Consider the following 24,468-nt stretch of genomic DNA (forward strand, 5'->3'; position numbering starts at 1 on the left):
TGAAGTAGATTTATTTCAGCTTCCCATATGGTCTAGCGGTAAGGATTCTTGGTTTTCACCCAGGCGGCCCGGGTTCGACTCCTGGTATGGGAATAGAATCTTATTGTTGTTTCTAAACAGATTCAAAAGCAGAGGAACAAAAACTAATAGTTGTAGCCAGATGTTTCCTTGTGTCTGATGTGGTTCCAATTGCAGACGTGATCCACTGCTACTAATTGTGACAAGGTTTTGGGCAACTGCTGTGCCATTATCATTGGCCTTATCACAGGTAAAATTTCCAGGTATTATGAAACTGTGAGAAATGGGCTGAGGACAAAAATCACAAAGAATAGAACAATGCATTATGCTCCCCTTTTCCATCATTGATTCCAGCTGCATGAAAAATAATATAAAAAAATGTTACAAATGTGTCAAGTGATCTGAAAACACCTTTTCCATTAGTTATGGTCTAAAATCCTTTGGCGTTAAAACAAATTTACAGATGTTAAGTCCTGTTATAAAGAGAAAATTCCTTCAATCCGGATAGGTGTTCTGGCAACTTTACAAGAAACAGAGTTTTAACTCTCAAGTTACAATGCACTGTTCTGAGGACAACAGGCATGACAAATAGAATGAAAAATGCTTTATGCTTTTTTTCCCCTAAATGGGTACATCTTGGATGAGTTATTTGACATCTTTTCTTTTATTGCTGGTCTGAAATCTTTTATAGGTCAGGTGAATTATTAAAGCTTATCTGCAATTATAAACAGATGACACAACTCTTTCTGAAAGGTAACATTTTGATGCAATCAGTCTAGTTTGTTAGAAACAGGACTGCATCTCTCATATTGCAATGCCATGCTCCCAAAATAGACATCAATAAAAATGCCCTGTGTGAGGCTTGAACTCACGACCTTCAGATTATGAGACTGACGCGCTACCAACTGCGCTAACAAGGGAACTGTAGCCGTAATTTGGATTAGAAAAGGTGAGGCATTTTGGTTTAACAAATTTCCGATATCAGTAAAAATGTTTTCCTTGTATGAAACTTTGAAGTAGATTTATTTCAGCTTCCCATATGGTCTAGCGGTAAGGATTCCTGGTTTTCACCCAGGTGGCCCGGGTTCGACTCACGGTATGGGAATGGAATCTTATTGTTGTTTCTAAACAGATTCAAAAGCAGAGGAACAAAAACTAATAGTTGTAGCCAGATGTTTCCTTGTGACTGATGTGGTTCTAATTGCAGACGTGATCCACTGCTACTAATTGTGACAAGGTTTTGGGCAACCGCTGTGCCATTATCATTGGCCTTATCACAGGTAAAATTTCCAGGTATTATGTAAAATTGAGAAATGGGCTCTCTGAGGACAAAAATCACAAAGAATAGAACAATGCATTATGCTCCCCTTTTCCATCATTTATTCCAGCTGCATGAAAAATAAAATAAAAAAATGTTACAAATGTGTCAAGTGATCTGAAAACACCTTTTCCATTAGTTATGGTCTAAAATCCTTTGGCGTTAAAACAAATTTACAGATGTTAAGTCCTGTTATAAAGAGAAAATTCCTTCAATCCGGACAGGTGTTCTGGCAACTTTACAAGAAACAGAGTTTTAACTCTCAAGTTACAATGCACTGTTCTGAGGACAACAGTCATGACAAATAGAATGAAAAATGCTTTATGCTTTTTTTCCCCTAAATGGGGTACATCTTGGATGAGTTATTTGACATCTTTTCTTTTATTGCTGGTCTGAAAACTTTTATAGGTCAGGTGAATTATTAAAGCTTATCTGCAATTATAAACAGATGACACAACTCTTTCTGAAAGGTAACATTTTGATGCAATCAGTCTAGTTTGTTAGAAACAGGACTGCATCTCTCATATTGCAATGCTATGCTCCCAAAATAGACATCAACAAAAATGCCCTGTGTGAGGCTTGAACTCACAACCTTCAGATTATGAAACTGACACGCTACCAACTGCGCTAACAAGGCAACTGTAGGCTTATTTTTGGATTAGAAAAGGTGAGGCATTTTGGTTTAACAAATTTCCGATATCAGTAAAAATGTTTTCCTTGTATGAAACTTTGAAGTAGATTTATTTCAGCTTCCCATATGGTCTAGCGGTAAGGATTCCTGGTTTTCACCCAGGTGGCCCGGGTTCGACTCACGGTATGGGAATGGAATCTTATTGTTGTTTCTAAACAGATTCAAAAGCAGAGGAACAAAAACTAATAGTTGTAGCCAGATGTTTCCTTGTGACTGATGTGGTTCTAATTGCAGACGTGATCCACTGCTACTAATTGTGACAAGGTTTTGGGCAACCGCTGTGCCATTATCATTGGCCTTATCACAGGTAAAATTTCCAGGTATTATGTAAAATTGAGAAATGGGCTCTCTGAGGACAAAAATCACAAAGAATAGAACAATGCATTATGCTCCCCTTTTCCATCATTTATTCCAGCTGCATGAAAAATAAAATAAAAAAATGTTACAAATGTGTCAAGTGATCTGAAAACACCTTTTCCATTAGTTATGGTCTAAAATCCTTTGGCGTTAAAACAAATTTACAGATGTTAAGTCCTGTTATAAAGAGAAAATTCCTTCAATCCGGACAGGTGTTCTGGCAACTTTACAAGAAACAGAGTTTTAACTCTCAAGTTACAATGCACTGTTCTGAGGACAACAGTCATGACAAATAGAATGAAAAATGCTTTATGCTTTTTTTCCCCTAAATGGGGTACATCTTGGATGAGTTATTTGACATCTTTTCTTTTATTGCTGGTCTGAAAACTTTTATAGGTCAGGTGAATTATTAAAGCTTATCTGCAATTATAAACAGATGACACAACTCTTTCTGAAAGGTAACATTTTGATGCAATCAGTCTAGTTTGTTAGAAACAGGACTGCATCTCTCATATTGCAATGCTATGCTCCCAAAATAGACATCAACAAAAATGCCCTGTGTGAGGCTTGAACTCACAACCTTCAGATTATGAAACTGACACGCTACCAACTGCGCTAACAAGGCAACTGTAGGCTTATTTTTGGATTAGAAAAGGTGAGGCATTTTGGTTTAACAAATTTCCGATATCAGTAGAAATGTTTTCCTTGTATGAAACTTTGAAGGAGATTTATTTCAGCTTCCCATATGGTCTAGCGGTAAGGATTCCTGGTTTTCACCCAGGTGGCCCGGGTTCGACTCACGGTATGGGAATGGAATCTTATTGTTGTTTCTAAACAGATTCAAAAGCAGAGGAACAAAAACTAATAGTTGTAGCCAGATGTTTCCTTGTGACTGATGTGGTTCCAATTGCAGACGTGATCCACTGCTACTAATTGTGACAAGGTTTTGGGCAACCGTTGTGCCATTATCATTGGCCTTATCACAGGTAAAATTTCCAGGTATTATGTAAAATTGAGAAATGGGCTCTCTGAGGACAAAAATCACAAAGAATAGAACAATGCATTATGCTCCCCTTTTCCATCATTTATTCCAGCTGCATGAAAAATAAAATAAAAAAATGTTACAAATGTGTCAAGTGATCTGAAAACACCTTTTCCATTAGTTATGGTCTAAAATCCTTTGGCGTTAAAACAAATTTACAGATGTTAAGTCCTGTTATAAAGAGAAAATTCCTTCAATCCGGACAGGTGTTCTGGCAACTTTACAAGAAACAGAGTTTTAACTCTCAAGTTACAATGCACTGTTCTGAGGACAACAGTCATGACAAATAGAATGAAAAATGCTTTATGCTTTTTTTTCCCCTAAATGGGGTAGATCTTGGATGAGTTATTTGACATCTTTTCTTTTATTGCTGGTCTGAAAACTTTTATAGGTCAGGTGAATTATTAAAGCTTATCTGCAATTATAAACAGATGACACAACTCTTTCTGAAAGGTAACATTTTGATGCAATCAGTCTAGTTTGTTAGAAACAGGACTGCATCTCTCATATTGCAATGCCATGCTCCCAAAATAGACATCAATAAAAATGCCCTGTGGGAGGCTTGAACTCACAGCCTTCAGATTATGAAACTGACGCGCTACCAACTGCACTAACAAGGCAACTGTAGGCTTATTTTTGGATTAGAAAAGGTGAGGCATTTTGGGTTAACAAATTTCCGATATCAGTAAAAATGTTTTCCTTGTATGAAACTTTGAAGGAGATTTATTTCAGCTTCCCATATGGTCTAGCGGTAAGGATTCTTGGTTTTCACCCAGGCGGCCCGGGTTCGACTCCCGGTATGGGAATGGAATCTTATTGTTGTTTCTAAACAGATTCAAAAGCAGAGGAACAAAAACTAATAGTTGTAGCCAGATGTTTCCTTGTGTCTGATGTGGTTCCAATTGCAGACGTGATCCACTGCTACTAATTGTGACAAGGTTTTGGGCAACTGCTGTGCCATTATCATTGGCCTTATCACATGTAAATTTTCAAGGTATTATGAAACTGTGAGAAATGGGCTCTCTGAGGACAAAAATCACAAAGAATAGAACAATGCGTTATGCTCCCCTTTTCGATCATTGATTCCAGCTGCATGAAAAATAAAATAAAAAAATGTTACAAATGTGTCAAGTGATCTGAAAACACCTTTTCCATTAGTTATGGTCTAAAATCCTTTGGCGTTAAAACAAATTTACAGATGTTAAGTCCTGTTATAAAGAGAAAATTCCTTCAATCCGTATAGGTGTTCTGGCATCTTTACAAGAAACAGAGTTTTAACTCTCAAGTTACAATGCACTGTTCTGAGGACAACAGTCATGACAAATAGAATGAAAAATGCTTTATGCTTTTTTTCCCCTAAATGGGTACATCTTGGATGAGTTATTTGACATCTTTTCTTTTATTGCTGGTCTGAAATCTTTTATAGGTCAGGTGAATTATTAAAGCTTATCTGCAATTATAAACAGATGACACAACTCTTTCTGAAAGGTAACATTTTGATGCAATCAGTCTAGTTTGTTAGAAACAGGACTGCATCTCTCATATTGCAATGCCATGCTCCCAAAATAGACATCAATAAAAATGCCCTGTGTGAGGCTTGAACTCACGACCTTCAGATTATGAGACTGACACGCTACCAACTGCGCTAACAAGGCAACTGTAGGCTTATTTTTGGATTAGAAAAGGTGAGGCATTTTGGTTTAACAAATTTCCAATATCAGTAAAAAAATTTTCCTTGCATGAAACTTTGAAGGAGATTTATTTCAGCTTCCCATATGGTCTAGCGGTAAGGATTCTTGGTTTTCACCCAGGTGGCCTGGGTTCGACTCCCGGTATGGGAATAGAATCTTATTGTTGTTTCTAAACAGATTCAAAAGCAGAGGAACAAAAACTAGTAGTTGTAGCCAGATGTTTCCTTGTGTCTGATGTGGTTCCAATTGCAGACGTGATCCACTGCTACTAATTGTGACAAGGTTTTGGGCAACTGCTGTGCCATTATCATTGGCCTTATCATAGGTAAAATTTCCAGGTATTATGTAAAATTGAGAAATGGGCTCTCTGAGAACAAAAATCACAAAGAATAGAACAATGCATTATGCTCCCCTTTTCCATCATTTATTCCAGCTGCATGAAAAATAAAATAAAAAAATGTTACAAATGTGTCAAGTGATCTGAAAACACCTTTTCCATTAGTTATGGTCTAAAATCCTTTGGCGTTAAAACAAATTTACAGATGTTAAGTCCTGTTATAAAGAGAAAATTCCTTCAATCCGGACAGGTGTTCTGGCAACTTTACAAGAAACAGAGTTTTAACTCTCAAGTTACAATGCACTGTTCTGAGGACAACAGTCATGACAAATAGAATGAAAAATGCTTTATGCTTTTTTTCCCCTAAATGGGGTACATCTTGGATGAGTTATTTGACATCTTTTCTTTTATTGCTGGTCTGAAAACTTTTATAGGTCAGGTGAATTATTAAAGCTTATCTGCAATTATAAACAGATGACACAACTCTTTCTGAAAGGTAACATTTTGATGCAATCAGTCTAGTTTGTTAGAAACAGGACTGCATCTCTCATATTGCAATGCTATGCTCCCAAAATAGACATCAACAAAAATGCCCTGTGTGAGGCTTGAACTCACAACCTTCAGATTATGAAACTGACACGCTACCAACTGCGCTAACAAGGCAACTGTAGGCTTATTTTTGGATTAGAAAAGGTGAGGCATTTTGGTTTAACAAATTTCCGATATCAGTAGAAATGTTTTCCTTGTATGAAACTTTGAAGGAGATTTATTTCAGCTTCCAATATGGTCTAGCGGTAAGGATTCCTGGTTTTCACCCAGGTGGCCCGGGTTCGACTCACGGTATGGGAATGGAATCTTATTGTTGTTTCTAAACAGATTCAAAAGCAGAGGAACAAAAACTAATAGTTGTAGCCAGATGTTTCCTTGTGACTGATGTGGTTCCAATTGCAGACGTGATCCACTGCTACTAATTGTGACAAGGTTTTGGGCAACCGTTGTGCCATTATCATTGGCCTTATCACAGGTAAAATTTCCAGGTATTATGTAAAATTGAGAAATGGGCTCTCTGAGGACAAAAATCACAAAGAATAGAACAATGCATTATGCTCCCCTTTTCCATCATTTATTCCAGCTGCATGAAAAATAAAATAAAAAAATGTTACAAATGTGTCAAGTGATCTGAAAACACCTTTTCCATTAGTTATGGTCTAAAATCCTTTGGCGTTAAAACAAATTTACAGATGTTAAGTCCTGTTATAAAGAGAAAATTCCTTCAATCCGGACAGGTGTTCTGGCAACTTTACAAGAAACAGAGTTTTAACTCTCAAGTTACAATGCACTGTTCTGAGGACAACAGTCATGACAAATAGAATGAAAAATGCTTTATGCTTTTTTTTCCCCTAAATGGGGTAGATCTTGGATGAGTTATTTGACATCTTTTCTTTTATTGCTGGTCTGAAAACTTTTATAGGTCAGGTGAATTATTAAAGCTTATCTGCAATTATAAACAGATGACACAACTCTTTCTGAAAGGTAACATTTTGATGCAATCAGTCTAGTTTGTTAGAAACAGGACTGCATCTCTCATATTGCAATGCCATGCTCCCAAAATAGACATCAATAAAAATGCCCTGTGGGAGGCTTGAACTCACAGCCTTCAGATTATGAAACTGACGCGCTACCAACTGCACTAACAAGGCAACTGTAGGCTTATTTTTGGATTAGAAAAGGTGAGGCATTTTGGGTTAACAAATTTCCGATATCAGTAAAAATGTTTTCCTTGTATGAAACTTTGAAGGAGATTTATTTCAGCTTCCCATATGGTCTAGCGGTAAGGATTCTTGGTTTTCACCCAGGCGGCCCGGGTTCGACTCCCGGTATGGGAATGGAATCTTATTGTTGTTTCTAAACAGATTCAAAAGCAGAGGAACAAAAACTAATAGTTGTAGCCAGATGTTTCCTTGTGTCTGATGTGGTTCCAATTGCAGACGTGATCCACTGCTACTAATTGTGACAAGGTTTTGGGCAACTGCTGTGCCATTATCATTGGCCTTATCACATGTAAATTTTCAAGGTATTATGAAACTGTGAGAAATGGGCTCTCTGAGGACAAAAATCACAAAGAATAGAACAATGCGTTATGCTCCCCTTTTCGATCATTGATTCCAGCTGCATGAAAAATAAAATAAAAAAATGTTACAAATGTGTCAAGTGATCTGAAAACACCTTTTCCATTAGTTATGGTCTAAAATCCTTTGGCGTTAAAACAAATTTACAGATGTTAAGTCCTGTTATAAAGAGAAAATTCCTTCAATCCGTATAGGTGTTCTGGCATCTTTACAAGAAACAGAGTTTTAACTCTCAAGTTACAATGCACTGTTCTGAGGACAACAGTCATGACAAATAGAATGAAAAATGCTTTATGCTTTTTTTCCCCTAAATGGGTACATCTTGGATGAGTTATTTGACATCTTTTCTTTTATTGCTGGTCTGAAATCTTTTATAGGTCAGGTGAATTATTAAAGCTTATCTGCAATTATAAACAGATGACACAACTCTTTCTGAAAGGTAACATTTTGATGCAATCAGTCTAGTTTGTTAGAAACAGGACTGCATCTCTCATATTGCAATGCCATGCTCCCAAAATAGACATCAATAAAAATGCCCTGTGTGAGGCTTGAACTCACGACCTTCAGATTATGAGACTGACACGCTACCAACTGCGCTAACAAGGCAACTGTAGGCTTATTTTTGGATTAGAAAAGGTGAGGCATTTTGGTTTAACAAATTTCCAATATCAGTAAAAAAATTTTCCTTGCATGAAACTTTGAAGGAGATTTATTTCAGCTTCCCATATGGTCTAGCGGTAAGGATTCTTGGTTTTCACCCAGGTGGCCTGGGTTCGACTCCCGGTATGGGAATAGAATCTTATTGTTGTTTCTAAACAGATTCAAAAGCAGAGGAACAAAAACTAGTAGTTGTAGCCAGATGTTTCCTTGTGTCTGATGTGGTTCCAATTGCAGACGTGATCCACTGCTACTAATTGTGACAAGGTTTTGGGCAACTGCTGTGCCATTATCATTGGCCTTATCATAGGTAAAATTTCCAGGTATTATGTAAAATTGAGAAATGGGCTCTCTGAGAACAAAAATCACAAAGAATAGAACAATGCATTATGCTCCCCTTTTCCATCATTTATTCCAGCTGCATGAAAAATAAAATAAAAAAATGTTACAAATGTGTCAAGTGATCTGAAAACACCTTTTCCATTAGTTATGGTCTAAAATCCTTTGGCGTTAAAACAAATTTACAGATGTTAAGTCCTGTTATAAAGAGAAAATTCCTTCAATCCGGACAGGTGTTCTGGCAACTTTACAAGAAACAGAGTTTTAACTCTCAAGTTACAATGCACTGTTCTGAGGACAACAGTCATGACAAATAGAATGAAAAATGCTTTATGCTTTTTTTCCCCTAAATGGGGGTAGATCTTGGATGAGTTATTTGACATCTTTTCTTTTATTGCTGGTCTGAAAACTTTTATAGGTCAGGTGAATTATTAAAGCTTATCTGCAATTATAAACAGATAACACAACTCTTTCTGAAAGGTAGCATTTTGATGCAATCAGTCTAGTTTGTTAGAAACAGGACTGCATCTCTCATATTGCAATGCCATGCTCCCAAAACAGACATCAATAAAAATGCCCTGTGTGAGGCTTGAACTCACGACCTTCAGATTATGAGACTGACGCGCTACCAACTGCGCTAACAAGGCAACTGTAGGCTTATTTTTGGATTAGAAAAGGTGAGGCATTTTGGTTTAACAAATTTCCGATATCAGTAAAAATGTTTTCCTTGTATGAAACTTTGAAGTAGATTTATTTCAGCTTCCCATATGGTCTAGCGGTAAGGATTCTTGGTTTTCACCCAGGCGGCCCGGGTTCGACTCCTGGTATGGGAATAGAATCTTATTGTTGATTCAAAAGCAGAGGAACAAAAACTAATAGTTGTAGCCAGATGTTTCCTTGTGTCTGATGTGGTTCCAATTGCAGACGTGATCCACTGCTACTAATTGTGACAAGGTTTTGGGCAACTGCTGTGCCATTATCATTGGCCTTATCACAGGTAAAATTTCCAGGTATTATGAAACTGTGAGAAATGGGCTGAGGACAAAAATCACAAAGAATAGAACAATGCATTATGCTCCCCTTTTCCATCATTGATTCCAGCTGCATGAAAAATAATATAAAAAAATGTTACAAATGTGTCAAGTGATCTGAAAACACCTTTTCCATTAGTTATGGTCTAAAATCCTTTGGCGTTAAAACAAATTTACAGATGTTAAGTCCTGTTATAAAGAGAAAATTCCTTCAATCCGGATAGGTGTTCTGGCAACTTTACAAGAAACAGAGTTTTAACTCTCAAGTTACAATGCACTGTTCTGAGGACAACAGGCATGACAAATAGAATGAAAAATGCTTTATGCTTTTTTTCCCCTAAATGGGTACATCTTGGATGAGTTATTTGACATCTTTTCTTTTATTGCTGGTCTGAAATCTTTTATAGGTCAGGTGAATTATTAAAGCTTATCTGCAATTATAAACAGATGACACAACTCTTTCTGAAAGGTAACATTTTGATGCAATCAGTCTAGTTTGTTAGAAACAGGACTGCATCTCTCATATTGCAATGCCATGCTCCCAAAATAGACATCAATAAAAATGCCCTGTGTGAGGCTTGAACTCACGACCTTCAGATTATGAGACTGACGCGCTACCAACTGCGCTAACAAGGGAACTGTAGCCGTAATTTGGATTAGAAAAGGTGAGGCATTTTGGTTTAACAAATTTCCGATATCAGTAAAAATGTTTTCCTTGTATGAAACTTTGAAGTAGATTTATTTCAGCTTCCCATATGGTCTAGCGGTAAGGATTCCTGGTTTTCACCCAGGTGGCCCGGGTTCGACTCACGGTATGGGAATGGAATCTTATTGTTGTTTCTAAACAGATTCAAAAGCAGAGGAACAAAAACTAATAGTTGTAGCCAGATGTTTCCTTGTGACTGATGTGGTTCTAATTGCAGACGTGATCCACTGCTACTAATTGTGACAAGGTTTTGGGCAACCGCTGTGCCATTATCATTGGCCTTATCACAGGTAAAATTTCCAGGTATTATGTAAAATTGAGAAATGGGCTCTCTGAGGACAAAAATCACAAAGAATAGAACAATGCATTATGCTCCCCTTTTCCATCATTTATTCCAGCTGCATGAAAAATAAAATAAAAAAATGTTACAAATGTGTCAAGTGATCTGAAAACACCTTTTCCATTAGTTATGGTCTAAAATCCTTTGGCGTTAAAACAAATTTACAGATGTTAAGTCCTGTTATAAAGAGAAAATTCCTTCAATCCGGACAGGTGTTCTGGCAACTTTACAAGAAACAGAGTTTTAACTCTCAAGTTACAATGCACTGTTCTGAGGACAACAGTCATGACAAATAGAATGAAAAATGCTTTATGCTTTTTTTCCCCTAAATGGGTACATCTTGGATGAGTTATTTGACATCTTTTCTTTTATTGCTGGTCTGAAAACTTTTATAGGTCAGGTGAATTATTAAAGCTTATCTGCAATTATAAACAGATGACACAACTCTTTCTGAAAGGTAACATTTTGATGCAATCAGTCTAGTTTGTTAGAAACAGGACTGCATCTCTCATATTGCAATGCTATGCTCCCAAAATAGACATCAACAAAAATGCCCTGTGTGAGGCTTGAACTCACAACCTTCAGATTATGAAACTGACACGCTACCAACTGCGCTAACAAGGCAACTGTAGGCTTATTTTTGGATTAGAAAAGGTGAGGCATTTTGGTTTAACAAATTTCCGATATCAGTAAAAATGTTTTCCTTGTATGAAACTTTGAAGGAGATTTATTTCAGCTTCCCATATGGTCTAGCGGTAAGGATTCCTGGTTTTCACCCAGGTGGCCCGGGTTCGACTCACGGTATGGGAATGGAATCTTATTGTTGTTTCTAAACAGATTCAAAAGCAGAGGAACAAAAACTAATAGTTGTAGCCAGATGTTTCCTTGTGACTGATGTGGTTCTAATTGCAGACGTGATCCACTGCTACTAATTGTGACAAGGTTTTGGGCAACCGCTGTGCCATTATCATTGGCCTTATCACAGGTAAAATTTCCAGGTATTATGTAAAATTGAGAAATGGGCTCTCTGAGGACAAAAATCACAAAGAATAGAACAATGCATTATGCTCCCCTTTTCCATCATTTATTCCAGCTGCATGAAAAATAAAATAAAAAAATGTTACAAATGTGTCAAGTGATCTGAAAACACCTTTTCCATTAGTTATGGTCTAAAATCCTTTGGCGTTAAAACAAATTTACAGATGTTAAGTCCTGTTATAAAGAGAAAATTCCTTCAATCCGGACAGGTGTTCTGGCAACTTTACAAGAAACAGAGTTTTAACTCTCAAGTTACAATGCACTGTTCTGAGGACAACAGTCATGACAAATAGAATGAAAAATGCTTTATGCTTTTTTTCCCCTAAATGGGGTAGATCTTGGATGAGTTATTTGACATCTTTTCTTTTATTGCTGGTCTGAAAACTTTTATAGGTCAGGTGAATTATTAAAGCTTATCTGCAATTATAAACAGATGACACAACTCTTTCTGAAAGGTAACATTTTGATGCAATCAGTCTAGTTTGTTAGAAACAGGACTGCATCTCTCATATTGCAATGCTATGCTCCCAAAATAGACATCAATAAAAATGCCCTGTGTGAGGCTTGAACTCACAACCTTCAGATTATGAAACTGACACGCTACCAACTGCGCTAACAAGGCAACTGTAGGCTTATTTTTGGATTAGAAAAGGTGAGGCATTTTGGTTTAACAAATTTCCGATATCAGTAAAAATGTTTTCCTTGTATGAAACTTTGAAGGAGATTTATTTCAGCTTCCCATATGGTCTAGCGGTAAGGATTCTTGGTTTTCACCCAGGCGGCCCGGGTTCGACTCCCGGTATGGGAATGGAATCTTATTGTTGTTTCTAAACAGATTCAAAAGCAGAGGAACAAAAACTAATAGTTGTAGCCAGATGTTTCCTTGTGTCTGATGTGGTTCCAATTGCAGACGTGATCCACTGCTACTAATTGTGACAAGGTTTTGGGCAACTGCTGTGCCATTATCATTGGCCTTATCACAGGTAAAATTTCCAGGTATTATGAAACTGTGAGAAATGGGCTCTCTGAGGACAAAAATCACAAAGAATAGAACAATGCATTATGCTCCCCTTTTCCATCATTGATTCCAGCTGCATGAAAAATAAAATAAAAAAATGTTACAAATGTGTCAAGTGATCTGAAAACACCTTTTCCATTAGTTATGGTCTAAAATCCTTTGGCGTTAAAACAAATTTACAGATGTTAAGTCCTGTTATAAAGAGAAAATTCCTTCAATCCGGATAGGTGTTCTGGCAACTTTACAAGAAACAGAGTTTTAACTCTCAAGTTACAATGCACTGTTCTGAGGACAACAGGCATGACAAATAGAATGAAAAATGCTTTATGCTTTTTTTCCCCTAAATGGGTACATCTTGGATGAGTTATTTGACATCTTTTCTTTTATTGCTGGTCTGAAATCTTTTATAGGTCAGGTGAATTATTAAAGCTTATCTGCAATTATAAACAGATGACACAACTCTTTCTGAAAGGTAACATTTTGATGCAATCAGTCTAGTTTGTTAGAAACAGGACTGCATCTCTCATATTGCAATGCCATGCTCCCAAAATAGACATCAATAAAAATGCCCTGTGTGAGGCTTGAACTCACGACCTTCAGATTATGAGACTGACGCGCTACCAACTGCGCTAACAAGGGAACTGTAGCCTTAGATTTGGATTAGAAAAGGTGAGGCATTTTGGTTTAACAAATTTCCGATATCAGTAAAAATGTTTTCCTTGTATGAAACTTTGAAGTAGATTTATTTCAGCTTCCCATATGGTCTAGCGGTAAGGATTCCTGGTTTTCACCCAGGCGGCCCGGGTTCGACTCACGGTATGGGAATGGAATCTTATTGTTGTTTCTAAACAGATTCAAAAGCAGAGGAACAAAAACTAATAGTTGTAGCCAGATGTTTCCTTGTGACTGATGTGGTTCCAATTGCAGACGTGATCCACTGCTACTAATTGTGACAAGGTTTTGGGCAACTGCTGTGCCATTATCATTGGCCTTATCACAGGTAAAATTTCCAGGTATTATGAAACTGTGAGAAATGGGCTGAGGACAAAAATCACAAAGAATAGAACAATGCATTATGCTCCCCTTTTCCATCATTGATTCCAGCTGCATGAAAAATAAAATAAAAAAATGTTACAAATGTGTCAAGTGATCTGAAAACACCTTTTCCATTAGTTATGGTCTAAAATCCTTTGGCGTTAAAACAAATTTACAGATGTTAAGTCCTGTTATAAAGAGAAAATTCCTTCAATCCGGACAGGTGTTCTGGCAACTTTACAAGAAACAGAGTTTTAACTCTCAAGTTACAATGCACTGTTCTGAGGACAACAGTCATGACAAATAGAATGAAAAATGCTTTATGCTTTTTTTCCCCTAAATGGGGTAGATCTTGGATGAGTTATTTGACATCTTTTCTTTTATTGCTGGTCTGAAAACTTTTATAGGTCAGGTGAATTATTAAAGCTTATCTGCAATTATAAACAGATGACACAACTCTTTCTGAAAGGTAACATTTTGATGCAATCAGTCTAGTTTGTTAGAAACAGGACTGCATCTCTCATATTGCAATGCCATGCTCCCAAAATAGACATCAATAAAAATGCCCTGTGTGAGGCTTGAACTCACGACCTTCAGATTATGAGACTGACGCGCTACCAACTGCATTAACAAGGCAACTGTAGGCTTATTTTTGGATTAGAAAAGGTGAGGCATTTTGGTTTAACAAATTTCCGATATCAGTAAAAATGTTTTCCTTGTATGAAACTTTGAAGGAGATTTATTCCAGCTTCCCATATGATCTAGCGGTAAGGATTCTTGGTTTTCACCCAGGCGGCCCCGGTTCGACTCCCGGTATGGGAATGGAATCTTATTGTTGTTTCTAAACAGATTCAAAAGCAGAGGAACAAAAACTAATAGTTGTAGCCAGATGTTTCCTTGTGTCTGATGTGGTTCCAATTGCAGACGTGATCCACTGCTACTAATTGTGACAAGGTTTTGGGCAACTGCTGTGCCATTATCATTGGCCTTATCACATGTAAATTTTCCAGGTATTATGAAACTGTGAGAAATGGGCTCTCTGAGGACAAAAATCACAAAGAATAGAACAATGCATTATGCTCCCCTTTTCGATCATTGATTCCAGCTGCATGAAAAATAAAATAAAAAAATGTTACAAATGTGTCAAGTGATCTGAAATCACCTTTTCCATTAGTTATGGTCTAAAATCCTTTGGCGTTAAAACAAATTTACAGATGTTAAGTCCTGTTATAAAGAGAAAATTCCTTCAATCCGGATAGGTGTTCTGGCATCTTTACAAGAAACAGAGTTTTAACTCTCAAGTTACAATGCACTGTTCTGAGGACAACAGTCATGACAAATAGAATGAAAAATGCTTTATGCTTTTTTTCCCCTAAATGGGTACATCTTGGATGAGTTATTTGACATCTTTTCTTTTATTGCTGGTCTGAAATCTTTTATAGGTCAGGTGAATTATTAAAGCTTATCTGCAATTATAAACAGATAACACAACTCTTTCTGAAAGGTAACATTTTGATGCAATCAGTCTAGTTTGTTAGAAACAGGACTGCATCTCTCATATTGCAATGCCATGCTCCCAAAATAGACATCAATAAAAATGCCCTGTGTGAGGCTTGAACTCACGACCTTCAGATTATGAGACTGACACGCTACCAACTGCGCTAACAAGGCAACTGTAGGCTTATTTTTGGATTAGAAAAGGTGAGGCATTTTGGTTTAACAAATTTCCAATATCAGTAAAAAAATTTTCCTTGCATGAAACTTTGAAGGAGATTTATTTCAGCTTCCCATATGGTCTAGCGGTAAGGATTCTTGGTTTTCACCCAGGTGTCCTGGGTTCGACTCCCGGTATGGGAATAGAATCTTATTGTTGTTTCTAAACAGATTCAAAAGCAGAGGAACAAAAACTAGTAGTTGTAGCCAGATGTTTCCTTGTGTCTGATGTGGTTCCAATTGCAGACGTGATCCACTGCTACTAATTGTGACAAGGTTTTGGGCAACTGCTGTGCCATTATCATTGGCCTTATCACAGGTAAAATTTCCAGGTATTATGTAAAATTGAGAAATGGGCTCTCTGAGAACAAAAATCACAAAGAATAGAACAATGCATTATGCTCCCCTTTTCCATCATTTATTCCAGCTGCATGAAAAATAAAATAAAAAAATGTTACAAATGTGTCAAGTGATCTGAAAACACCTTTTCCATTAGTTATGGTCTAAAATCCTTTGGCGTTAAAACAAATTTACAGATGTTAAGTCCTGTTATAAAGAGAAAATTCCTTCAATCCGGACAGGTGTTCTGGCAACTTTACAAGAAACAGAGTTTTAACTCTCAAGTTACAATGCACTGTTCTGAGGACAACAGTCATGACAAATAGAATGAAAAATGCTTTATGCTTTTTTTCCCCTAAATGGGGTAGATCTTGGATGAGTTATTTGACATCTTTTCTTTTATTGCTGGTCTGAAAACTTTTATAGGTCAGGTGAATTATTAAAGCTTATCTGCAATTATAAACAGATGACACAACTCTTTCTGAAAGGTAACATTTTGATGCAATCAGTCTAGTTTGTTAGAAACAGGACTGCATCTCTCATATTGCAATGCCATGCTCCCAAAATAGACATCAATAAAAATGCCCTGTGTGAGGCTTGTACTCATGACCTTCAGATTATGAGACTGACGCGCTACCAACTGCGCTAACAAGGCAACTGTAGGCTTATTTTTGGATTAGAAAAGGTGAGGCATTTTGGTTTAAAAATTTCCGATATCAGTAAAAATGTTTTCCTTGTATGAAACTTTGAAGGAGATTTATTTCAGCTTCCCATATGGTCTAGCGGTAAGGATTCTTGGTTTTCACCCAGGTGGCCTGGGTTCGACTCCTGGTATGGGAATAGAATCTTATTGTTGTTTCTAAACAGATTCAAAAGCAGAGGAACAAAAACTAATAGTTGTAGCCAGATGTTTCCTTGTGTCTGATGTGGTTCCAATTGCAGACGTGATCCACTGCTACTAATTGTGACAAGGTTTTGGGCAACTGCTGTGCCATTATCATTGGCCTTATCACAGGTAAAATTTCCAGGTATTATGAAACTGTGAGAAATGGGCTCTCTGAGGACAAAAATCACAAAGAATAGAACAATGCATTATGCTCCCCTTTTCCATCATTGATTCCAGCTGCATGAAAAATAAAATAAAAAAATGTTACAAATGTGTCAAGTGATCTGAAAACACCTTTTCCATTAGTTATGGTCTAAAATCCTTTGGCGTTAAAACAAATTTACAGATGTTAAGTCCTTTTATAAAGAGAAAATTCCTTCAATCCGGACAGGTGTTCTGGCAACTTTACAAGAAACAGAGTTTTAACTCTCAAGTTACAATGCACTGTTCTGAGGACAACAGTCATGACAAATAGAATGAAAAATGCTTTATGCTTTTTTTCCCCTAAATGGGTACATCTTGGATGAGTTATTTGACATCTTTTCTTTTATTGCTGGTCTGAAATCTTTTATAGGTCAGGTGAATTATTAAAGCTTATCTGCAATTATAAACAGATGACACAACTCTTTCTGAAAGGTAACATTTTGATGCTATCAGTCTAGTTTGTTAGAAACAGGACTGCATCTCTCATATTGCAATGCCATGCTCCCAAAATAGACATCAATAAAAATGCCCTGTGTGAGGCTTGAACTCACGACCTTCAGATTATGAGACTGACGCGCTACCAACTGCGCTAACAAGGCAACTGTAGGCTTATTTTTGGATTAGAAAAGGTGAGGCATTTTGGTTTAACAAATTTCCGATATCAGTAAAAATGTTTTCCTTGTATGAAACTTTGAAGGAGATTTATTTCAGCTTCCCATAAGGTCTAGCGGTAAGGACTCTTGGTTTTGACCCAGGCGGCCCGGGTTCGACTCCCAGTATGGGAATGGAATCTTATTGTTGTTTCTAAACAGATTCAAAAGCAGAGGAACAAAAACTAATAGTTGTAGCCAGATGTTTCCTTGTGTCTGATGTGGTTCCAATTGCAGACGTGATCCACTGCTACTAATTGTGACAAGGTTTTGGGCAACTGCTGTGCCATTATCATTGGCCTTATCACAGGTAAAATTTCCAGGTATTATGAAACTGTGAGAAATGGGCTCTCTGAGGACAAAAATCACAAAGAAAATTACAATGCATTATGCTCCCCTTTTCCATCATTGATTCCAGCTGCATGAAAAATAAAATAAAAAAATGTTACAAATGTGTCAAGTGATCTGAAAACACCTTTTCCATTAGTTATGGTCTAAAATCTTTTGGCGTTAAAACAAATTTACAGATGTTAAGTCCTGTTATAAAGAGAAAATTCCTTCAATCCGGATAGGTGTTCTGGCATCTTTACAAGAAACAGAGTTTTAACTCTCAAGTTACAATGCACTGTTCTGAGGACAACAGTCATGACAAATAGAATGAAAAATGCTTTATGCTTTTTTTCCCCTAAATGGGTACATCTTGGATGAGTTATTTGACATCTTTTCTTTTATTGCTGGTCTGAAATCTTTTATAGGTCAGGTGAATTATTAAAGCTTATCTGCAATTATAAACAGATGACACAACTCTTTCTGAAAGGTAACATTTTGATGCAATCAGTCTAGTTTGTTAGAAACAGGACTGCATCTCATATTGCAATGCCATGCTCCCAAAATAGACATCAATAAAAATGCCCTGTGTGAGGCTTGAACTCACGACCTTCAGATTATGAGACTGACGCGCTACCAACTGCGCTAACAAGGCAACTGTAGGCTTATTTTTGGATTAGAAAAGGTGAGGCATTTTGGTTTAACAAATTTCCGATATCAGTAAAAATGTTTTCCTTGTATGAAACTTTGAAGGAAATTTATTTCAGCTTCCCATAAGGTCTAGCGGTAAGGACTCTTTGTTTTCACCCAGGCGGCCCGGGTTCGACTCCCAGTATGGGAATGGAATCTTATTGTTTTTTCTAAACAGATTCAAAAGCAGAGGAACAAAAACTAATAGTTGTAGCCAGATGTTTCCTTGTGTCTGATGTGGTTCCAATTGCAGACATGATCCACTGCTACTAATTGTGACAAGGTTTTGGGCAACTGCTGTGCCATTATCATTGGCCTTATCACAGGTAAAATTTCCAGGTATTATGAAACTGTGAGAAATGGGCTCTCTGAGGACAAAAATCACAAAGAAAATTACAATGCATTATGCTCCCCTTTTCCATCATTGATTCCAGCTGCATGAAAAATAAAATAAAAAAATGTTACAAATGTGTCAAGTGATCTGAAAACACCTTTTCCATTAGTTATGGTCTAAAATCTTTTGGCGTTAAAACAAATTTACAGATGTTAAGTCCTGTTATAAAGAGAAAATTCCTTCAATCCGGATAGGTGTTCTGGCATCTTTACAAGAAACAGAGTTTTAACTCTCAAGTTACAATGCACTGTTCTGAGGACAACAGTCATGACAAATAGAATGAAAAATGCTTTATGCTTTTTTTCCCCTAAATGGGTACATCTTGGATGAGTTATTTGACATCTTTTCTTTTATTGCTGGTCTGAAATCTTTTATAGGTCAGGTGAATTATTAAAGCTTATCTGCAATTATAAACAGATGACACAATTCTTTCTGAAAGGTAACATTTTGATGCAATCAGTCTAGTTTGTTAGAAACAGGACTGCATCTCATATTGCAATGCCATGCTCCCAAAATAGACATCAATAAAAATGCCCTGTGTGAGGCTTGAACTCACGACCTTCAGATTATGAGACTGACGCGCTACCAACTGCGCTAACAAGGAAACTGTAGGCTTATTTTTGGATTAGAAAAGGTGAGGCATTTTGGTTTAACAAATTTCCGATATCAGTAAAAATGTTTTCCTTGTATGAAACTTTGAAGGAGATTTATTTCAGCTTCCCTTATGGTCTAGCGGTAAGGATTCTTGGTTTTCACCCAGGTGGCCTGGGTTCGACTCCCGGTATGGGAATAGAATCTTATTGTTGTTTCTAAACAGATTCAAAAGCAGAGGAACAAAAACTAATAGTTGTAGCCAGATGTTTCCTTGTGTCTGATGTGGTTCCAATTGCAGACGTGATCCACTGCTACTAATTGTGACAAGGTTTTGGGCAACTGCTGTGCCATTATCATTGGCCTTATCACAGGTAAAATTTCCAGGTATTATGAAACTGTGAGAAATGGGCTCTCTGAGGACAAAAATTACAAAGAATAGAACAATGCATTATGCTCCCCTTTTCCATCATTGATTCCAGCTGCATGAAAAATAAAATAAAAAAATGTTACAAATGTGTCAAGTGATCTGAAAACACCTTTTCCATTAGTTATGGTCTAAAATCCTTTGGCGTTAAAACAAATTTACAGATGTTAAGTCCTGTTATAAAGAGAAAATTCCTTCAATCCGGATAGGTGTTCTGGCAACTTTACAAGAAACAGAGTTTTAACTCTCAAGTTACAATGCACTGTTCTGAGGACAACAGTCATGACAAATAGAATGAAAAATGCTTTATGCTTTTTTTCCCCTAAATGGGTACATCTTGGATGAGTTATTTGACATCTTTTCTTTTATTGCTGGTCTGAAATCTTTTATAGGTCAGGTGAATTATTAAAGCTTATCTGCAATTATAAACAGATGACACAACTCTTTCTGAAAGGTAACATTTTGATGCAATCAGTCTAGTTTGTTAGAAACAGGACTGCATCTCTCATATTGTAATGCCATGCTCCCAAAACAGACATCAATAAAAATGCCCTGTGTGAGGCTTGAACTCACGAACTTCAGATTATGAGACTTACGCGCTACCAACTGCGCTAACTAGGCAACTGTAGCCTTAGATTTGGATTAGAAAAGGTGAGGCATTTTGATTTAACAAATTTCCGATATCAGTAAAAATGTTTTCCTTGTATGAAACTTTGAAGGAGATTTATTTCAGCTTCCCATATGGTCTAGCGGTAAGGATTCCTGGTTTTCACCCAGGTGGCCCGGGTTCGACTCCCGGTATGGGAATAGAATCTTATTGTTGTTTCTAAACAGATGTTTCTTTGTGTCTGATGTGATTCCAATTGCAGACGTGATCCACTGCTACTAATTGTGACAAGGTTTTGGGCAACTGCTGTGCCATTATCATTGGCCTTATCAAAGGTAAAATTTCCAGGTATTATGAAACTGTGAGAAATGGGCTCTCTGAGGACAAAAATCACAAATAATAGAACAATGCATTATGCTCCCCTTTTCCATCATTGATTCCAGCTGCATGAAAAATAAAATAAAAAAATGTTACAAATGTGTCAAGTGATCTGAAAACACCTTTTCCATTAGTTATGGTCTAAAATCCTTTGGCGTTAAAACAAATTTACAGATGTTAAGTCCTGTTATAAAGAGAAAATTCCTTCAATCCGGATAGGTGTTCTGGCAACTTTACAAGAAACAGAGTTTTAACTCTCAAGTTACAATGCACTGTTCTGAGGACAACAGTCATGACAAATAGAATGAAAAATGCTTTATGCTTTTTTTCCCCTAAATGGGTACATCTTGGATGAGTTATTTGACATCTTTTCTTTTATTGCTGGTCTGAAATCTTTTATAGGTCAGGTGAATTATTAAAGCTTATCTGCAATTATAAACAGATGACACAACTCTTTCTGAAAGGTAACATTTTGATGCTATCAGTCTAGTTTGTTAGAAACAGGACTGCATCTCTCATATTGTAATGCCATGCTCCCAAAACAGACATCAATAAAAATGCCCTGTGTGAGACTCGAACTCACGAACTTCAGATTATGAGACTTACGCGCTACCAACTGCGCTAACTAGGCAACTGTAGCCTTAGATTTGGATTAGAAAAGGTGAGGCATTTTGGTTTAACAAATTTCCGATATCAGTAAAAATGTTTTCCTTGTATGAAACTTTGAAGGAGATTTATTTCAGCTTCCCATATGGTCTAGCGGTAAGGATTCCTGGTTTTCACCCAGGTGGCCCGGGTTCGACTCCTGGTATGGGAATGGAATCTTATTGTTGTTTCTAAACAGATTCAAAAGCAGAGGAACAAAAACTAATAGTTGTAGCCAGATGTTTCTTTGTGTCTGATGTGATTCCAATTGCAGACGTGATCCACTGCTACTAATTGTGACAAGGTTTTGGGCAACTGCTGTGCCATTATCATTGGTCTTATCACAGGTAAAATTTCCAGGTATTATGAAACTGTGAGAAATGGGCTCTCTGAGGACAAAAATCACAAAGAATAGAACAATGCATTATGCTCCCCTTTTCCATCATTGATTCCAGCTGCATGAAAAATAAAATAAAAAAATGTTACAAATGTGTCAAGTGATCTGAAAACACCTTTTCCATTAGTTATGGTCTAAAATCCTTTGGCGTTAAAACAAATTTACAGATGTTAAGTCCTGTTATAAAGAGAAAATTCCTTCAATCCGGATAGGTGTTCTGGCAACTTTACAAGAAACAGAGTTTTAACTCTCAAGTTACAATGCACTGTTCTGAGGACAACAGTCATGACAAATAGAATGAAAAATGCTTTATGCTTTTTTTCCCCTAAATGGGTACATCTTGGATGAGTTATTTGACATCTTTTCTTTTATTGCTGGTCTGAAATCTTTTATAGGTCAGGTGAATTATTAAAGCTTATCTGCAATTATAAACAGATGACACAACTCTTTCTGAAAGGTAACATTTTGATGCTATCAGTCTAGTTTGTTAGAAACAGGACTGCATCTCTCATATTGTAATGCCATGCTCCCAAAACAGACATCAATAAAAATGCCCTGTGTGAGGCTCGAACTCACGAACTTCAGATTATAAGACTTACGCGCTACCAACTGCGCTAACTAAGCAATTGTAGCCTTAGATTTGGATTAGAAAAGGTGAGGCATTTTGGTTTAACAAATTTCCGATATCAGTAAAAATGTTTTCCTTGTATGAAACTTTGAAGGAGATTTATTTCAGCTTCCCATATGGTCTAGCGGTAAGGATTCCTGGTTTTCACCCAGGTGGCCCGGGTTCGACTCCTGGTATGGGAATGGAATCTTATTGTTGTTTCTAAACAGATTCAAAAGCAGAGGAACAAAAACTAATAGTTGTAGCCAGATGTTTCTTTGTGTCTGATGTGATTCCAATTGCAGACGTGATCCACTGCTACTAATTGTGACAAGGTTTTGGGCAACTGCTGTGCCATTATCATTGGCCTTATCACAGGTAAAATTTCCAGGTATTATGAAACTGTGAGAAATGGGCTCTCTGAGGACAAAAATCACAAAGAATAGAACAATGCATTATGCTCCCCTTTTCCATCATTGATTCCAGCTGCATGAAAAATAAAATAAAAAAATGTTACAAATGTGTCAAGTGATCTGAAAACACCTTTTCCATTAGTTATGGTCTAAAATCCTTTGGCGTTAAAACAAATTTACAGATGTTAAGTCCTGTTATAAAGAGAAAATTCCTTCAATCCGGACAGGTGTTCTGGCAACTTTACAAGAAACAGAGTTTTAACTCTCAAGTTACAATGCACTGTTCTGAGGACAACAGTCATGACAAATAGAATGAAAAATGCTTTATGCTTTTTTTCCCCTAAATGGGTACATCTTGGATGAGTTATTTGACATCTTTTCTTTTATTGCTGGTCTGAAAACTTTTATAGGTCAGGTGAATTATTAAAGCTTATCTGCAATTATAAACAGATGACACAACTCTTTCTGAAAGGTAACATTTTGATGCAATCAGTCTAGTTTGTTAGAAACAGGACTGCATCTCTCATATTGCAATGCCATGCTCCCAAAATAGACATCAATAAAAATGCCCTGTGTGAGGCTTGAACTCACGACCTTCAGATTATGAGACTGACGCGCTACCAACTGCGCTAACAAGGCAACTGTAGGCTTATTTTTGGATTAGAAAAGGTGAGGCATTTTGGTTTAACAAATTTCCGATATCAGTAAAAATGTTTTCCTTGTATGAAACTTTGAAGGAGATTTATTTCAGCTTCCCATATGGTCTAGCGGTAAGGACTCTTGGTTTTCACCCAGGCGGCCCGGGTTCGACTCCCAGTATGGGAATGGAATCTTATTGTTGTTTCTAAACAGATTCAAAAGCAGAGGAACAAAAACTAATAGTTGTAGCCAGATGTTTCCTTGTGTCTGATGTGGTTCCAATTGCAGACGTGATCCACTGCTACTAATTGTGACAAGGTTTTGGGCAACTGCTGTGCCATTATCATTGGCCTTATCACATGTAAAATTTCCAGGTATTATGAAACTGTGAGAAATGGGCTCTCTGAGGACAAAAATCACAAAGAAAAGAACAATGCATTATTCTCCCCTTTTCCATCATTGATTCCAGCTGCATGAAAAATAAAATAAAAAAATTTTACAAATGTGTCAAGTGATCTGAAAACACCTTTTCCATTAGTTATGGTCTAAAATCTTTTGGCGTTAAAACAAATTTACAGATGTTAAGTCCTGTTATAAAGAGAAAATTCCTTCAATCCGGATAGGTGTTCTGGCATCTTTACAAGAAACAGAGTTTTAACTCTCAAGTTACAATGCACTGTTCTGAGGACAACAGTCATGACAAATAGAATGAAAAATGCTTTATGCTTTTTTTCCCCTAAATGGGTACATCTTGGATGAGTTATTTGACATCTTTTCTTTTATTGCTGGTCTGAAATCTTTTATAGGTCAGGTG

The 24,468-nt window shown here is 36.9% G+C and overlaps 42 non-coding genes across 42 annotated transcripts; 20 read left to right on the plus strand and 22 right to left on the minus strand.

The window, feature by feature from the left end:
- Positions 1-21: 21 nt before the first annotated feature.
- TRNAE-UUC (transfer RNA glutamic acid (anticodon UUC)) lies at positions 22-93 on the plus strand. Its single transcript has one exon. It is a non-coding gene; the product is annotated as a tRNA-Glu (tRNA).
- A 772-nt stretch (positions 94-865) lies between these two features.
- On the minus strand, positions 866-938 carry TRNAM-CAU (transfer RNA methionine (anticodon CAU)). The gene has a single exon. It is a non-coding gene; the product is annotated as a tRNA-Met (tRNA).
- A 113-nt stretch (positions 939-1,051) lies between these two features.
- TRNAE-UUC (transfer RNA glutamic acid (anticodon UUC)) lies at positions 1,052-1,123 on the plus strand. The gene has a single exon. It is a non-coding gene; the product is annotated as a tRNA-Glu (tRNA).
- A 777-nt stretch (positions 1,124-1,900) lies between these two features.
- TRNAM-CAU (transfer RNA methionine (anticodon CAU)) lies at positions 1,901-1,973 on the minus strand. The gene has a single exon. It is a non-coding gene; the product is annotated as a tRNA-Met (tRNA).
- A 114-nt stretch (positions 1,974-2,087) lies between these two features.
- TRNAE-UUC (transfer RNA glutamic acid (anticodon UUC)) lies at positions 2,088-2,159 on the plus strand. The gene has a single exon. It is a non-coding gene; the product is annotated as a tRNA-Glu (tRNA).
- A 777-nt stretch (positions 2,160-2,936) lies between these two features.
- TRNAM-CAU (transfer RNA methionine (anticodon CAU)) lies at positions 2,937-3,009 on the minus strand. Its single transcript has one exon. It is a non-coding gene; the product is annotated as a tRNA-Met (tRNA).
- Positions 3,010-3,123: 114 nt separating this feature from the next.
- TRNAE-UUC (transfer RNA glutamic acid (anticodon UUC)) lies at positions 3,124-3,195 on the plus strand. The gene has a single exon. It is a non-coding gene; the product is annotated as a tRNA-Glu (tRNA).
- A 778-nt stretch (positions 3,196-3,973) lies between these two features.
- On the minus strand, positions 3,974-4,046 carry TRNAM-CAU (transfer RNA methionine (anticodon CAU)). Its single transcript has one exon. It is a non-coding gene; the product is annotated as a tRNA-Met (tRNA).
- A 114-nt stretch (positions 4,047-4,160) lies between these two features.
- On the plus strand, positions 4,161-4,232 carry TRNAE-UUC (transfer RNA glutamic acid (anticodon UUC)). The gene has a single exon. It is a non-coding gene; the product is annotated as a tRNA-Glu (tRNA).
- A 776-nt stretch (positions 4,233-5,008) lies between these two features.
- On the minus strand, positions 5,009-5,081 carry TRNAM-CAU (transfer RNA methionine (anticodon CAU)). Its single transcript has one exon. It is a non-coding gene; the product is annotated as a tRNA-Met (tRNA).
- Positions 5,082-5,195: 114 nt separating this feature from the next.
- On the plus strand, positions 5,196-5,267 carry TRNAE-UUC (transfer RNA glutamic acid (anticodon UUC)). Its single transcript has one exon. It is a non-coding gene; the product is annotated as a tRNA-Glu (tRNA).
- Positions 5,268-6,044: 777 nt separating this feature from the next.
- On the minus strand, positions 6,045-6,117 carry TRNAM-CAU (transfer RNA methionine (anticodon CAU)). The gene has a single exon. It is a non-coding gene; the product is annotated as a tRNA-Met (tRNA).
- A 964-nt stretch (positions 6,118-7,081) lies between these two features.
- TRNAM-CAU (transfer RNA methionine (anticodon CAU)) lies at positions 7,082-7,154 on the minus strand. The gene has a single exon. It is a non-coding gene; the product is annotated as a tRNA-Met (tRNA).
- A 114-nt stretch (positions 7,155-7,268) lies between these two features.
- TRNAE-UUC (transfer RNA glutamic acid (anticodon UUC)) lies at positions 7,269-7,340 on the plus strand. Its single transcript has one exon. It is a non-coding gene; the product is annotated as a tRNA-Glu (tRNA).
- A 776-nt stretch (positions 7,341-8,116) lies between these two features.
- Positions 8,117-8,189, minus strand: TRNAM-CAU (transfer RNA methionine (anticodon CAU)). The gene has a single exon. It is a non-coding gene; the product is annotated as a tRNA-Met (tRNA).
- Positions 8,190-8,303: 114 nt separating this feature from the next.
- TRNAE-UUC (transfer RNA glutamic acid (anticodon UUC)) lies at positions 8,304-8,375 on the plus strand. Its single transcript has one exon. It is a non-coding gene; the product is annotated as a tRNA-Glu (tRNA).
- Positions 8,376-9,153: 778 nt separating this feature from the next.
- TRNAM-CAU (transfer RNA methionine (anticodon CAU)) lies at positions 9,154-9,226 on the minus strand. Its single transcript has one exon. It is a non-coding gene; the product is annotated as a tRNA-Met (tRNA).
- A 114-nt stretch (positions 9,227-9,340) lies between these two features.
- On the plus strand, positions 9,341-9,412 carry TRNAE-UUC (transfer RNA glutamic acid (anticodon UUC)). Its single transcript has one exon. It is a non-coding gene; the product is annotated as a tRNA-Glu (tRNA).
- A 761-nt stretch (positions 9,413-10,173) lies between these two features.
- On the minus strand, positions 10,174-10,246 carry TRNAM-CAU (transfer RNA methionine (anticodon CAU)). The gene has a single exon. It is a non-coding gene; the product is annotated as a tRNA-Met (tRNA).
- Positions 10,247-10,359: 113 nt separating this feature from the next.
- Positions 10,360-10,431, plus strand: TRNAE-UUC (transfer RNA glutamic acid (anticodon UUC)). The gene has a single exon. It is a non-coding gene; the product is annotated as a tRNA-Glu (tRNA).
- Positions 10,432-11,207: 776 nt separating this feature from the next.
- On the minus strand, positions 11,208-11,280 carry TRNAM-CAU (transfer RNA methionine (anticodon CAU)). Its single transcript has one exon. It is a non-coding gene; the product is annotated as a tRNA-Met (tRNA).
- Positions 11,281-11,394: 114 nt separating this feature from the next.
- TRNAE-UUC (transfer RNA glutamic acid (anticodon UUC)) lies at positions 11,395-11,466 on the plus strand. Its single transcript has one exon. It is a non-coding gene; the product is annotated as a tRNA-Glu (tRNA).
- A 777-nt stretch (positions 11,467-12,243) lies between these two features.
- Positions 12,244-12,316, minus strand: TRNAM-CAU (transfer RNA methionine (anticodon CAU)). The gene has a single exon. It is a non-coding gene; the product is annotated as a tRNA-Met (tRNA).
- Positions 12,317-12,430: 114 nt separating this feature from the next.
- TRNAE-UUC (transfer RNA glutamic acid (anticodon UUC)) lies at positions 12,431-12,502 on the plus strand. The gene has a single exon. It is a non-coding gene; the product is annotated as a tRNA-Glu (tRNA).
- A 776-nt stretch (positions 12,503-13,278) lies between these two features.
- On the minus strand, positions 13,279-13,351 carry TRNAM-CAU (transfer RNA methionine (anticodon CAU)). Its single transcript has one exon. It is a non-coding gene; the product is annotated as a tRNA-Met (tRNA).
- Positions 13,352-13,465: 114 nt separating this feature from the next.
- On the plus strand, positions 13,466-13,537 carry TRNAE-UUC (transfer RNA glutamic acid (anticodon UUC)). Its single transcript has one exon. It is a non-coding gene; the product is annotated as a tRNA-Glu (tRNA).
- A 773-nt stretch (positions 13,538-14,310) lies between these two features.
- TRNAM-CAU (transfer RNA methionine (anticodon CAU)) lies at positions 14,311-14,383 on the minus strand. Its single transcript has one exon. It is a non-coding gene; the product is annotated as a tRNA-Met (tRNA).
- A 962-nt stretch (positions 14,384-15,345) lies between these two features.
- On the minus strand, positions 15,346-15,418 carry TRNAM-CAU (transfer RNA methionine (anticodon CAU)). The gene has a single exon. It is a non-coding gene; the product is annotated as a tRNA-Met (tRNA).
- A 114-nt stretch (positions 15,419-15,532) lies between these two features.
- Positions 15,533-15,604, plus strand: TRNAE-UUC (transfer RNA glutamic acid (anticodon UUC)). The gene has a single exon. It is a non-coding gene; the product is annotated as a tRNA-Glu (tRNA).
- A 777-nt stretch (positions 15,605-16,381) lies between these two features.
- TRNAM-CAU (transfer RNA methionine (anticodon CAU)) lies at positions 16,382-16,454 on the minus strand. The gene has a single exon. It is a non-coding gene; the product is annotated as a tRNA-Met (tRNA).
- A 113-nt stretch (positions 16,455-16,567) lies between these two features.
- TRNAE-UUC (transfer RNA glutamic acid (anticodon UUC)) lies at positions 16,568-16,639 on the plus strand. Its single transcript has one exon. It is a non-coding gene; the product is annotated as a tRNA-Glu (tRNA).
- A 776-nt stretch (positions 16,640-17,415) lies between these two features.
- Positions 17,416-17,488, minus strand: TRNAM-CAU (transfer RNA methionine (anticodon CAU)). Its single transcript has one exon. It is a non-coding gene; the product is annotated as a tRNA-Met (tRNA).
- A 960-nt stretch (positions 17,489-18,448) lies between these two features.
- TRNAM-CAU (transfer RNA methionine (anticodon CAU)) lies at positions 18,449-18,521 on the minus strand. Its single transcript has one exon. It is a non-coding gene; the product is annotated as a tRNA-Met (tRNA).
- A 960-nt stretch (positions 18,522-19,481) lies between these two features.
- Positions 19,482-19,554, minus strand: TRNAM-CAU (transfer RNA methionine (anticodon CAU)). Its single transcript has one exon. It is a non-coding gene; the product is annotated as a tRNA-Met (tRNA).
- A 114-nt stretch (positions 19,555-19,668) lies between these two features.
- On the plus strand, positions 19,669-19,740 carry TRNAE-UUC (transfer RNA glutamic acid (anticodon UUC)). Its single transcript has one exon. It is a non-coding gene; the product is annotated as a tRNA-Glu (tRNA).
- Positions 19,741-20,516: 776 nt separating this feature from the next.
- Positions 20,517-20,589, minus strand: TRNAM-CAU (transfer RNA methionine (anticodon CAU)). Its single transcript has one exon. It is a non-coding gene; the product is annotated as a tRNA-Met (tRNA).
- Positions 20,590-20,703: 114 nt separating this feature from the next.
- Positions 20,704-20,775, plus strand: TRNAE-UUC (transfer RNA glutamic acid (anticodon UUC)). The gene has a single exon. It is a non-coding gene; the product is annotated as a tRNA-Glu (tRNA).
- A 736-nt stretch (positions 20,776-21,511) lies between these two features.
- Positions 21,512-21,584, minus strand: TRNAM-CAU (transfer RNA methionine (anticodon CAU)). Its single transcript has one exon. It is a non-coding gene; the product is annotated as a tRNA-Met (tRNA).
- A 114-nt stretch (positions 21,585-21,698) lies between these two features.
- On the plus strand, positions 21,699-21,770 carry TRNAE-UUC (transfer RNA glutamic acid (anticodon UUC)). Its single transcript has one exon. It is a non-coding gene; the product is annotated as a tRNA-Glu (tRNA).
- A 963-nt stretch (positions 21,771-22,733) lies between these two features.
- Positions 22,734-22,805, plus strand: TRNAE-UUC (transfer RNA glutamic acid (anticodon UUC)). Its single transcript has one exon. It is a non-coding gene; the product is annotated as a tRNA-Glu (tRNA).
- A 776-nt stretch (positions 22,806-23,581) lies between these two features.
- On the minus strand, positions 23,582-23,654 carry TRNAM-CAU (transfer RNA methionine (anticodon CAU)). Its single transcript has one exon. It is a non-coding gene; the product is annotated as a tRNA-Met (tRNA).
- Positions 23,655-23,768: 114 nt separating this feature from the next.
- Positions 23,769-23,840, plus strand: TRNAE-UUC (transfer RNA glutamic acid (anticodon UUC)). The gene has a single exon. It is a non-coding gene; the product is annotated as a tRNA-Glu (tRNA).
- The last annotated feature ends 628 nt before the right edge of the window (positions 23,841-24,468 follow it).

This window comes from Pseudophryne corroboree, chromosome 6 (assembly GCF_028390025.1).
Source record: "Pseudophryne corroboree isolate aPseCor3 chromosome 6, aPseCor3.hap2, whole genome shotgun sequence".
In the NCBI taxonomy this organism is placed as follows: Eukaryota; Metazoa; Chordata; class Amphibia; order Anura; family Myobatrachidae; genus Pseudophryne; species Pseudophryne corroboree.